Here is a 14,833-nt window from a genome sequence, read left to right as displayed (position 1 = left end):
ATTATAATGACAAAATATCTATATAAACTAAACAGTATCCTTACAGCTCGGCCATCCTGCTAGAGCAAGTCCCTTTGCTCACCTACATTTACCATTAGGTTACATTTTAGATTTACTCGTTTCATATCAGTATATTACAAAATAAAGTATTTTAACTAAGCAATACGAATTTCAAAATTCTAAAAGTAAATCTGCAAGTAGACCTCAAGGACTCTTTTACAAGTCAATACAACATTTATAGTAACATCATGTAGTGACATGAAAAAATATAACAACATTTACAAATACAACGGCCAATACCTAGGTAAACATTACATTATAATTATCAAATAAATAATGACTACAGTAAAACAGAGACATATTGTCTCTATGGTAAATAATACATTAAATCTGGAGATGTAAAAGGTCCCCAATGTCAGAGTACTAATACTAATAAGATTTGGAGGTGTACAGTCTCTCCAAGTGTCAACATGAAATCTATACTAAATAAATAAATCACGCCTAGACTGTTAAGCTAGCAGTTTCATAAAGTATACAGCACACATAACTTAATTTGAATTATAATTTAATTTATTAACGTCTACAAAGCCTAATCGAAAGCTTTTATTTTATAACAATAGTGCAATATTCACAAAAAATATCAATTAATCTAAATTACCTATATCCTAGACTATTAGCCATGCTAACTAGCCATGATGATTACTCAGACCCATTCCATTTGGACTTTCAGTGTCGTCGTCCCAATATCATCGTATGTTTTTTTTTTTTTTAATTTTACTAACTTAACACCCAAGACCCTGGTACCAACATTTAGCAAGACCTGTAAGTTTCAGAAGCGTGAAATGTATAATCTCTTTCTCTGCCCACCCGTAAGTCTCAGCACACTCCTCTACTTTTGTAAGCCATGTAGGAATGGTTTGATCTTTCGATATTGGATCGAACTCGAGAATCTTCATCTCTTCAATATCTTTATGATGATTAGAAATTTACTTATAGTATTTTCACCAGATTCATTCAGGTAGTCTACTTACTATCTACGACACGATCGACGCATGGCGAGTGAGAGTACAACCTTTTATGTTTAGAGGTTACACGATAGTCGTCATCAGAACTACTACTATAAACATAGTGCCTCTTTCTCTCCATGCGTCCATACCGTATTGGACTTACATGATGTCGCGGATGCTTATAATTATGCTAGTTGTCTTCATAAGAGGAACTCCACGACCATCCGCAATTTCTTGCGCGCCCGTGCGTCTATGGCGACATGCTTCAACTGCACGGAACATGTCTGGACCCAAATTTGGTGTTCGTGAACGTGGCACTCTCTCACACCGTAACTCGCAATCATACTCTTCATCATGCAGCAAGTGTTTGCGGCTTTGCCTACCTTTCAGGCTCCCTTCCGCTCCCTCACTTGGCATGGCAGATGATTTAGGCGTTGGACGTTCCCGAATCTCACATTCGTTAACGTCCACTTCCGCGACATTATGATCGGAGCTGCGCTTCTCTCTGCGCCCATTATTGCTGACCTTATCGTCATTTGCGTCCATCACTGAAACTTAGATTTGTACGGATAATATCATTGTTCATTCAAATTTTTAATCGTCCTTACATAAACATTACGAGTATCGTTGCGGCATTTTGCAACATATGCTTAAAATATGATTAGGTAGAAAACACGTTGTTCTTTTAAAAGAGCTCTATCAGCCGACAGGATACCTTGATTTCAGTTAAGTTTTATTATTAATTTCTAATACCATTAAAACTATAATATTAGCATTTCCAACAAGCTGTAACAGCCCGAAATATCACCCCTGCCAATTTATTAAATTTCATCAAGTCCTGAGAGTTTTCAGGAAGCGACATGTCAGGTCCTTTCTGATAAAACTCTACACTATATAAAAATATATTAATTTTAAATCAAGTTTTAGTCGTTTTCAGTAGCCTGAAATATCGTTTCAAGCCATTTCTAATGATACCTTACGCAATGTCAAAACATTGGAAATTATCACGAGTTTCAGTCGCCATCAGCAGCCTTAAGTATCGTTTCAGGCCGTTATGAATGAATCTCTACACAATATATGAGATTTGAAATTTTAACAAGTTTCAGTTATTTTCAGCAGCATGAAATACCTACACTATATCAAAACTCTAAATTTGCATCAATTATTAGTGTTTTTCGCAGCCTGAAATAACGTCTCAGGCCGCGTCAAAACGGTTTCATTATTTTTCTTATAAAAATCATCTTTATTCCCCTAGTGTTACATTAAAATTATCCTAAAATCACAAGGTATTTATGTATATGAATCTATTATATAGATTTATTATTGATTTATTTATCATATCGTTTATTTTCTTTATACCAATAATTTGATCACTATTTGAATAAACAACTATTCAATTTGTTCATATAAATGTAAGACGAGCAAACTCAAGCTCACCTAGGGAATTCGAACAATAAAAAAAACTAATAAAAAGAATAGGCAAGTTTGCATCATTGCCACACCATCACGAATCTAGCTTTAAGCATAACGTAAAAATATATATTTTCAATAAAAGTACAATAAAAAAACCATTTTATTGCGAACATCGAACTAGAATAACTATAAAAGACTGACTTGGGCTCAAAAATGACCCCTCGGCTACTGTGCCGAAAACGAATCGACTGTGCGGGTAGTTCGAAAAACTCGCGCGATTTTCTAATGTAAATGTTGATGTCAACTTTAGCCAGTCTTCTCCGACAACACCGTCCTTGAAACGTCGGAGGTAAATTTAAAACTTAAGCGAGTAAGTCCCATTTGTATAAGTTAAAGATGTGTAAAAATCGTGAAGGTTTAAATCAGTGAATTGACTGTAGGTACTAGGCGGAATTAGACAGCTTTAGTACGACAGCAGCCTTCTGTGGCATAACATGTCAGCCCATACAAAATTATTAATTCAGAAACCTATATCAAATGCCTTGTGCGTTTACTATTCAATACAACACAAGAAGAAGAATGGGATTAATTGGTTTGTGTAAGTTTAATTCCTAAACATGATAAATAATTATTTAAATTAACAGACTGTTGTAGACTAATACGCTAAACCAAATGTCGTAACTATATGTATTAGTTTCATAATAACTCATGCCCTTTTGGGCATACTTTGATGTTATGCAACATTTTACTTTAAAGGAACTCCAATTACTTGTTCTTATGTAAAATATCAAGTACGGTGCAAATGTCTTGCCGATAAACTTCCTGTTTTATTTATTCAAGTTTCACAAAGGACCGGAACCAAGGATCGTTACCGGTATTCTGACTACCGGTTTTAAATTAGGTATAACCGGTTATAGTTGTATTTCGCAATTTTTATCACTAAAGCTTTGATTACCGGTATAATCAATAACGGTACTCATGTCTATTAGTGATTTTGCCATTAGACAACAATATCTGTATTTGACATTTTACCCTTAAAAACCATTACGGGTTATACATGTCAATGTCAATACACTCCTTTATTTGTGACTTCGAAGATGTTGCGCTTTGCGTATTGCTAAATTGTCAGAATATTTCAGACTTAGTACTTTGGCAAGGCTTTTCCTTTGCGAATAAAAATGAAGGATATCGTTACTTAAATAATTTACTTTCAGAAGCAAATAATATTAATCTAGGTACTACTACTACACTTCAGCCAGCTATGCAAAATATTATCACGTGACGTTACAGTATTAGACCTATTTGTTGTGATTTAGTAGTAGTGTTTAATTGACATCTTACCTTTCAAGTACAATGAATAGCGGTATTGAATAAAGGTATTTAATATTGTAAATAGTCTATATATAGCGCTAAAAACAAAAGCAAAATCAAAACAATACCTCTAATAGGAATATAGCTATTCTTTTTATAGCGGTATTAGTTTGAGAATTTATTTACAGGTATTAAATAAAACCGGTTGCACAATCCCTGACCGGAACAGAAAATTCTTTGGACAAAAATGCTGTTACTTTAAACAGGTAGGCACCAGGTTGATTCACTTGGTTCCCTAGCCAAACACGCGAATTTGTAGCGTACATTTCAAAGTAATTTATTACTATCAGACAGAAAATGGATAAGTGGGACTTGAAGATAAGGTTGTTCTTACGCTTACTTATATTTTTGGTTATTTCATATGTATTATATTGAAAACAAAACAATATATTCAGTTAAGAATAATATTTCAGATGGCACGTACTGAAAATATCTCGGAGAGTTCAATTGAATCTAGTAACATCCCAACAAAAGGTCGTATGATAAATACTTTATTAAATTTCAAAATATTAAAATAAAACGTCGTCTCACTTATAATATTTTAACTTCAGGTTTCTTTCCATATTGCGTTCTTGTTTTGTATTATTTACATTTTATTGATACATAACTAAAAACGTATATTAAACTTGGGAAACATTCAACACTGGCATTTTATAAAATTTTGTATGTACTTTCATTGTTCCAAAATACATAATACATATTAACATTACGTTTCAAATTTTGTATGTACCGACATACACTTATAAAGTATAAACATGCCTAATCTTGACAATAAATACGCGTCAAACAATAATTTATATGAATTGGTTCCATCTTAGTATAATTATTGTTAGATTTGACAACGCCAAAATATTGTAACGCAACAACGGTTTGACGCATAGAATTTTATTATAGGCAATCAAAACTTTTATTGATCAATCACAACTTTTTGTTTAATAGCAGGAATTAGTTTATTGAATATAATTCGAAGCTGCAAGAATATATTCACGGTGAAGGGGTAGCTGTCAGTGTCAGTATGGCTGGTATTTTCTATGGAGAGCGTTGTCTATATATATATTTCGTCGCTGATTGCGAACCAATCAAAACATTATTAAATCAGACCGTTGTAATTGAAATTAATTGTATAATGAAGTAAAAATGAAAATATTCTAATTAAAATGCAACAATCAACCTTAGGTTTTATATTTTACTTATTGGATTTATTGGAAATTAATCCACGCTCCACGCCACCAATCCGGGCTCCACGGTGCCCTACATTTAGCGACAGATGGAGGTGGCGGTAAATTGTCAAAGAGAAACTGTTCCCTCGAAGTGGCAACTACCTTCAGTGATGAGGAAACCGATGCAAGTAGGAGGAGGAAATTATAATTATCTAGTGTAAAATATGTAACTGTTATTTTTGTCCTAACAACTCAGGACCTGTCCTGACCTTGTCCTGACAAGCATACGTTTTAACGTATGCACTCGTTTAATATTTCTCACGTAAGCTAATTCAGTTTTATGATGTTATTACATTACAATATTTTATTATTTCGTTTACTATTTTTATTTATTTAGTTGTCTTATAAGCTAACATTATTTAAGTGTGAGCACTAACCTCACATAAAAAAAATATTAGTCAAAGTAAGTGGTCAAACATAGACAAACAATATCATCAGTCGTTATGCGTCAGTAATTGTATTCATTGTGCCAGGGTCGATTAATTAACTTTTGCAGGCGGGATAAACGAAGGATTTGTTAAAATACTCGCCTATCCTCACTTCTGAGATATAAGGGGTCTAACCATAATATTTAAAGAACGGTAGGTGTGATCAAAATACATTTATTTGGCACAATGAATATAACCTCTTCCAATCTAACTAACCACACGACAGTACCTAGTACGCTTGTCGCTTAGACAAGCAATTATATTGTATCGAGTTCTAACAAAACAAAACGTACTGACCTGCTAATAATACAATCAACGTAACCACTTGTAATTTGCATCGACTGTCATCGTTCGACTGTCATCGTTCGAATGTCACCTCCCGAATGCTCGTTCAATATTTAAGATGGAGGGATCGATCACGTGACTCTTCACGTGATCGATCGTTACAAATACTTTTAATAGTATAGTTAGCTTATTTAATCTAGAAAAATGTATTATAATGACAAAATATCTATATAAACTAAACAGTATCCTTACACACGGATTAATTTGTAACTGGTAAATATATTATATTGTAGTCTGAAAAATTCGTCAGTAAAAAAGGCGCAAAATTCTAATTGTCTATGCAACGATAACCCTTCGCGCCTGCATTTTTTCTACTAGCGGAAATGGCTTGGTAGACTATAACTTTAAAGAATATATAAAAAAAAAACAAGTTATAAGGGAATACTTGCTTACAAATGTAATGAATAATCCTTTCCCATCGTATTTTGTCGGAATCGTTCGTATTTGCCATGTTACTTCAATCAACCTCAGTACTTTTTGTATCGAAACTGACTGTAATAGACACAAGACACGTTCGCGCGTTTTCGTGAAAATGTGATGGAAAAGGATTATTCACTACATCTGTACTTAAATGACTATTATCTTTCATAATTTCCAATATTTTTTAACGATTTGTGAAAGTTTTATTTCTCACTTACATCATATAATTAGGTTTTACTTAAAGCCACCCTCAGTACTTTTTGTATCGAAACTGACTGTAATAGACACAAGACACGTTCGCGCGTTTTCGTGAAAATGTGATGGAAAAGGATTATTCACTACATCTGTACTTAAATGACTATTATCTTTCATAATTTCCAATATTTTTTAACGATTTGTGAAAGTTTTATTTCTCACTTACATCATATAATTAGGTTTTACTTAAAGCCACCACTACCAAGACCAGTAATAAGTATATGATCACGCGCCATATTGCGGAATTTATTTGGAACTAAATTTTTCATACTAAACTGAACTGTTACCCTATACATGAGAATAACAGCGCCCTCTTGAAAATGATCATATATTTCTGGTCGGGCTTTAACTCACTCTCAGAAGAAGGACAACGCACTAAGATTGCGTTGTATTAATTGTCGCGTTTTATTTTCTTTATTAGGGCGATACAGACAGGTATATACTTACTCTTTGCATACAGGGAAGTGAAATAAAAAACAAGTAAACATGTAAGTTTGTTTATTGATTGTTATGATGACACGAGGCTGCAACTAACACCGAGGCCGACGGAACACTACCGCGGCAGCGGCGCCGGCACCACTTTTCTAGTTTTCACATGTATTTCACCTAACCATAGAGATTTTAGATATAAGATCGAGTGGCACAAGCCATATATTATTATGAGGATGCACTGTGTCAACAAGCTTAGGTGACTGATCCATAGTCTAGCAAACCCACTTTGTCAGTAGAAAAATGCGCGAAATTCGAATGGGAAGGATAACCCATCGCGCCTACAATTTTTAAATTCGCCGCCATTTTCTACTGACGGAAATAGCTTGCCAAACTATAGTTTTTTTGTCGTTAACACAGTGCATCCTCGGAAGCACAAAACACTACAAGCATACAGAAATAAATTATAGTGTTATTATTGCTTTTCTTCAGTGAAAGTATTTCATTACATTTTATTGTATTATTTATTAACACAATGAGTACCGGGAACCCGATCGGCGGGTTCTCTGTTCGCAGTCGCTTTCCTCTACAAAGCGAGAAAACGCTGGGATCAGATACGAGCGTAGCGCTACGAAAACGTTGGCAGTGGATGCGTTAATTTGATGACTGAATTATAGATGGCGCTGTACGGCACCATTCATTTTGATGGAACATGATTGTCAAATATACGCTTGTTACCGCCTACCGCAGAATAATCGGGGAGGTATCGGCTAAATGCGCGACAATGGCGTCCATCTGACGGCTACGTTACGTTATTTGAAAGTCCAAAATGTTAACTTTAACTTTTTTCTAGATCACTACTAATAGTCAGACCAAGATAAGTTGACAGCGATTTTGACAGCCCAGACGGTGCAAATGTCAAGTAAACGTCATAATTTAATAGAAGTTTGACGTTTAAAATAACCGCCTGGCCTATCAAAATCGCTTCCAACAAGATAAGTATCTTGGTTTGACTCTAGTCAACCCAAGCTTTTCGCAAGTAGCCTACAGCGCGATCTATTTCAGTCGTCAAATTTGCGACTACAATACTTTTCACTAGTCAAACGTATTTTTTTTTTAATGTCTATGGTATGTAGGCCACCGGCGCCGCTCATTCAACAAGGTATCACGAACTATAATATATTTACATTTAAATCTCTCAGACGGTTAGATTCTACAACTCATTCTCAACAATTACAATTATCGGATGTCGATCCAGCAGAGGCCAGGGAGCCATCTTTAAGAATAAAAAAAAGAATACTCAGAGAGCTTTTCACCTCTGAGGGCTTACCGCGAACCACGTTCGACGTGTTGCCTCTCTGTCACGCTTACGTACGAATTTACAAGTGCGACAGAGAAGCAACACGTCGAACGTGGTTCGCGGTAGGCCCTCTGGTTCGCTTTGAAGACACTAGACATAAAACATTTATTTAAGCCCTTTTGCAGGCCGCACTTCAAGGTTTTCCCCAAAAATGCAATTAATCCAGCTTTGATGATTCATTTGAAGGAAAGTCACAATTCCCAAAAGGTGTCATCCATTAATTACATCATACGTTTAAGGGGAGGGAGGGGTCAAGTAAATGTGACATGTCAATGCGACAAGGGGGAGGGGGGAGTCGCAAGCTTTGTGATGCCACTTTAATTTTATCAGTAACCAAAAATGAATTTAATTTCTTCATTCGCTGTACAGTTGAATAACGAGTTTTAGGAAATATAATCGTTTTTATTCGTTTAATTTTCTTTCCTAATTGGTTTTCTTGTGTTATAAACTAATATTTTGATAGTATAATACCTAATTCGATTTGCCGATTTCGTCGAAAACAAAATTGCTAAAAATGTCAATAAACCTCGAAATTAGTGTGACGTAATTAATGGATGACCCCACGGTGTTATTTAATTTGAAGCTTATTGTTAAGGCTGGAGTTCTATTAGAGCGTATGTGGTCGATAAATTGTACTATGCCAGGAAAAGAGTTAAGTATTTTTTTGTAATCATACCCTAAAGATGGTTCCCAACGGCACCAGTATCGGGAACGTGTTTAAAACTACAACCAATGAATTATTGATCTTACACGACTTGCATATCTAAACTCTCCGAGTTGGGGGCCTAGCCACAATCGTTTGCAGAAAACGAGAAGAAACGTTTCATTTCTCTGCGAACGACTAAACTCTCCGAGTTGGGGGCCTAGCCACAATCGTTTGCAGGAAACGAGAAGAAACGTTTCATTTCTCTGCGAACGATTGTCATCTTAGCTAGTAGCCCCTTGTAGACCTCGCGAGTACAAATACGCCATTTTGTAAAATTAATGAGAACTTGAATAAATTTCACGAGAATTGGTTGGATTACCGCAATATAGAGTCGTACAGCGGCATCTGCATCACCTGTCCAATTCGAAGGACCTTGGGCATTACAGGCCAGGGCACACCGGCTGCGTGTGCGTAGACGCGCCGCTCGCGCACACGTCACGCAAGCGGTGTGCCGTCTCTCCTAAGGATCTGTATATTACAACGCACACGTGCACGTCTACGCACACGCGTCCGGTGTGCACAGGTCTTACAAGTCGTGTACAATCAATAATCCTTTGCTACAACCAATGACCATACGCGAATACCTTTGGCATCATTCTCAAAACGCTCTTTGGTTTATTACTACGGGTAACATCGGACTCGATAATAAGCAGAATTACTTAATAATCTATATTTTACCATAGAGACTTAAGGTGCGATCACACCGCTGCTTAAAAACGGTGACAGTATGGAATCGCAGTGACGCACCGAGGGCGTACCTTTTTTTTTTTTTTTAGGTGGCATAAATAGTAAAATTCCCCGTAGTCGGACTGCGTACACAAGAAATAGTTTTATTAGAAGGGCGTGCAGGTTGTACAACGAAAAATTTCTAATTCTTGATCTTTTCTGTGAGAGACTTAATAGATTTAAAACACTATCTTTGCAGTGTAATTATAACACACATGATTAGTTCGGCGCTGTTAAGTAATTATCTTAGTATCAAATCGTATTGCTCAGTTTTTTACAAGCTTTTATTTAGTTTCACCTGTCCCGTTGTCTGTCGGTCTGTAATCATAATCAAATTTTGCAAGTTAAATTTGACCCACTTCCCGGTTTCCAATGAAGCTGAAAATTTGCATACATATGTAAGTCGGGTGACAATGCAATATTATGGTGCCATCGAGCTGATCTGATAATGGAGACAGGAGGTGGACACAGGAAGTCTGTGATAAAATAACGTAACCTAAAAAAAACAGCACGCTTACGATGCGTGTCACTGCGATTTCGAAGACATACTGCTTATAAAATCCGATGCTGACCTCACAGGGTTTATTACGCCCAAAATTTCGTACTTTTAGCCATCTTTCTGCTGAGAGGGAAGTATAGACGTTAGTTTTCAAACTGGCCCTTACGGCTACCTCTTTTTCTATTGTAAGTAAAACCGCACGTGCTACAACCTGTAAAAAAAAGGTCATTGGCGTATAATTCTAATTCGCACCTGAGCGCGGGCTAGTCCAACGCTCAAAAAACCAGTACAGGTGCGCTCTCCGATAACGCACCTTTCTTACGCATATCGAGGACACATTTTAGATTGGTTCTGTAGCGTTCGACTCGCCCGCACTCAGTAACCGTAGAGGGACCACAGCCTCCCAAGATATTTTTCCATTAGTTAATTTTGAATCTTATTACAATTTCCATAGGAGTTGTAATTCAATAACCGGTTAATGTGACCGAACTTTTTTAAGCAGATTAGTAGCACGTGCGGTTTTACGTACAATAGACAATGAGTTAAGGGCCAGCTTTCTCTATCTCTCTCAGCAGATATTGTTCAACGAAAAGGTAGATGTAATAACACTTTAAACGCATGTACAGTCTTAAGTCGCACTGTTCTAACTAATATTGCTAATATACAGACATACATACGGTAGCATCCGTATCTCAGATCGCTCGGCGGTATCTCGTCCATTATTATACTCAAGAGCAATTAAATCAAGCCACTTCCTGTGGTAATGTTCAGAAATAGATAATACGATGGATTACAGGTTATTTCATATTTTATGCATTGTGCATTCGGTACTTTTTTGCTGATTTTCAGTGCTACCAAAATAATGTACAGTGAGCAACAAATATTTATAGGCAAAGTGTTCAAAGACACAACCTTATGAGGCATATGGTTGTGTACATATTTTTGGTATATTCGTCAATAGAGTCAGACCAAGTTGGCACCGATTGTGACAGCACTCACAGTGCAAGTGTTATTTTTAACGTCAAACGTCTATGAAATTATGTCGTTTACTTAGCTTGGTCTGATTCTATAATATTATTTGCTGCGAAATGTAGGTACAATGACGAGAACACCGCTTCTATTCACAAAGAAAATTACAATCGATAGGGTTGGTGGTCGGAGATGATGCTCAAATGACGGTCAAGTGAAAAAAATAATAAATATTATAGGACATTATTACACAAATTGACTAAGTCCCACAGTAAGCTCAATAAGTGTTGAGGGTACTTAGACAACGATATATATAATATATAAATACTTAAATACATAGAAAACATCCATGACTCAGGAACAAATATCCATGCTCATCACACGAATAAATGCCCTTACCAGGACTTGAACCCGGGACCATCAGCTTCGTAGGCAGGGTCATTACCCACTAGGCCAAACCGGTCGTCAAAAATATAAACTTTCAATGCGTCTGGGTCAGCCTTGTTGATAACCATTCCAAATTTCAAGTCGATAGCGTTAATTAGCAATCCAATACTTTACTTGGACAGTGTGAACCGAACGCTTCACTAACTGTTTGCGTGCGTTACTTTTTTAATAACATTGAATGAATAGTCCTTATATAAAATCGACTTTTGCGGAAGTTTTTAATGTTAGCTTAATATCACCCGGGCAATAATGAAGAATTTATACACTAAAACACGTCACAGACGGAGCGATAAATCGATAATATACCAAAAGATATATTTTATATATTTTACGTACCATTTGACAGAGTTCACACACGCAGCTATAATATATATTTTGGTATCGTTGGCTGGTGTGGTGCTTAGCTATACTATATCTGTCGGTATCTTACGGTATATATAGGTACTATCGCTCCGTCTGTGACGGACTTAAGAGCCCTTAATCCTTGGAGCGTTCTCCGATTTCACGAAATAACGCTCGATAGATGGCGTTGGCGCTCGGTACGCGAGCGCCGGCAACGCGACGCGCGTTTCAATGCAGACTAGAATAATCTTGATAGTTTTCAATATAATTTCAAGCAACATTCATTTTAGTGTCATATGATATCATATGGGCACTCTTTATTTTATTGTATATGCACAGTAGTTTTTTTTTATGTACACTACTACTAAGTGTACAGACTACAGAGTGTACTATAACCCTTGCTCTTTATTCTGTCTCTTTCACACCAATGGAAAATGAAGAAGTTAGTAAATGACTGCAGGTATAAATAAAGTATATTAGTGCGATAGAGAGACAGATAGTGTTTCGTTGTCGTATCGTAAACGATTGGCATGTTGGCCACACACTTGCTTAGTGCCTAGCCAAAATACCAATCGTTTGCGTATATTAGTGCGATAGAGAGAGAGTAGTGTTTCGTTGTCGTATCGTAAACGATTGGCATGTTGGCTACGCACCCATGATACCTAGCCAAGAAGCCAATCGATTGCGCATATTAGTGCGATAGAGAGACAGATAGTGTTTCCTTGTCGTATCGTAAACGTTTGGCATGTTGGCTACGCACCCATGCTGCCCAGCCAAGATGCCACTCGTTTGTGCATATTAGTACGAGAGAGAGACAGATAGTGTTTCGTTGTCGTATCGATTGGCATGGTGGCTACGCACCCATGCTGCCTAGTCAAGATGCCAATCGTTTGCGCACATTAGTGCTATAGAGTTTCAGTGTTATTTGAAATCACGTTAGGGTTTGTATTATTATTTTTGACCCGAATGAAGTCCATCCAGGTTCTTATGATGGAGTCAGGAGTTGGTCACCAGAACTCCTAATCTACTCATTATAATTCCATCGTGCTTGGGCTCAAAAGATTTGCCCTGACGAACACCATCGATCTAGATGAGGTCCAGGGTCTCATGACGGAGTCAGGTGTTGGTCACCAGAACTCCCCAGAACTCCTAATTTACTCATCATAACTCCATCGAGTTTGGGCTCAATAGATTTACCCTGATGAGCACCATCAATCTAGATGAAGTCCAGGGTCTCATGATGGAGTCAGGAGTAGGTCACTAGAACTCCTAATCTACTCATTATAATTCCATCGTATTTGAGCTCAATAGATTTGCCCTGACGAGTACCATCGATCTAAATGAAGTCCAGGGTCTCATGATGGAGTCACGAGTTGGTCACCAGAACTCCTAATCTACTCATTATAATTCCATCGTGTTTGGGCTCAAAAGATTTGCCCTGACGAGTACCATCGATTTAGATGAAGTCCAGGGTCTCATGATGGAGTCAGGAGTTGGTCACCATAATTCCTAATCTACTCATCATAACTCCATCGTGTTTGGGCTCAATAGATTTGCCCTCACGAGCACCATCAATCTAGATGATGTTCAGGGTCTCATGATGGAGTCAGGAGTTGGTCACTAGAACTCCTAATCTACTCATTATAATTCCATCGTGTTTGGGCTCAAAAGATTTGCCCTGACGAGTACCATCGATCTAGATGAAGTCCAGGGTCTCATGATGGAGTCAGGAGTTGGTCACCAGAACTCCTAATCTACTCATTATAATTCCATCGTGTTTGGGCTCAAAAGATTTGCCCTGACGAGTATCATCGATCTAGATGAAGTCCAGGGTCTCATGATGGAGTCAGGAGTTGGTCACCATAATTCCTAATCTACTCATCATAACTCTATCGTGTTTGGGCTTAATAGATTTGCCCTCACGAGCACCATCAATCTAGATGATGTTCAGGGTCTCATGATAGAGTCAGGAGTTGGTCCCTAGAACTCCTAATCTACTCATTATAATTCCATCGTGTTTGGGCTCAAAAGATTTGCCCTGACGAGTACCATCGATCTAGATGAAGTCCAGGGTCTCATGATAGAGTCAGGAGTAGGTCACCATAATTCCTAATCTACTCATCATAACTCCATCGTGTTTGGGCTCAATAGATTTGCCCTCACGAGCACCATCAATCTAGATGATGTTCAGGGTCTCATGATGGAGTCAGGAGTTGGTCACTAGAACTCCTAATCTACTCATTATAATTCCATCGTGTTTGGGCTCAAAAGATTTGCCCTGACGAGTACCATCGATCTAGATGAAGTCCAGGGTCTCATGATGGAGTCAGGAGTAGGTCACCATAATTCCTAATCTACTCATCATAACTCCATCGTGTTTGGGCTCAATAGATTTGCCCTCACGAGCACCATCAATCTAGATGATGTTCAGGGTCTCATGATGGAGTCAGGAGTTGGTCACTAGAACTCCTAATCTACTCATTATAATTCCATCGTGTTTGGGCTCAAAAGATTTGCCCTGACGAGTACCATCGATCTAGATGAAGTCCAGGGTCTCATGATGGAGTTAGGAGTTGGTCACCAGAACTCGTAATCTATTTATCATAACTCCAACGTGTTTGGGCTCAATAGATTTACTCCGACAAGCACCATCAAATTACCATTATGGTGAATAGATTAGGAGTTCTGGTGACCAACTACTGAGTCCATCATGAGACCCTCGACTTAATCTAGATCGATGGTACTCGTCAGGGCAAATCTTTTGAGCCCAAACACGATGGAGTTATGATGAATAGACTAGGAGTTCTGGTGATCAACTCCTGAGTCCATCATGAGACCCTGGACCTGATCTAGATTGATGATGCTCGTCAGGGCAACTCTATTGAGCCCAAACACG

This window comes from Cydia pomonella, chromosome 18 (genome assembly GCF_033807575.1).
Source record: "Cydia pomonella isolate Wapato2018A chromosome 18, ilCydPomo1, whole genome shotgun sequence".
Lineage (NCBI taxonomy): Eukaryota > Metazoa > Arthropoda > Insecta > Lepidoptera > Tortricidae > Cydia > Cydia pomonella.
The sequence above is the reverse complement of the archived record's forward strand: the minus strand, read 5'-3'. Positions refer to the sequence as shown.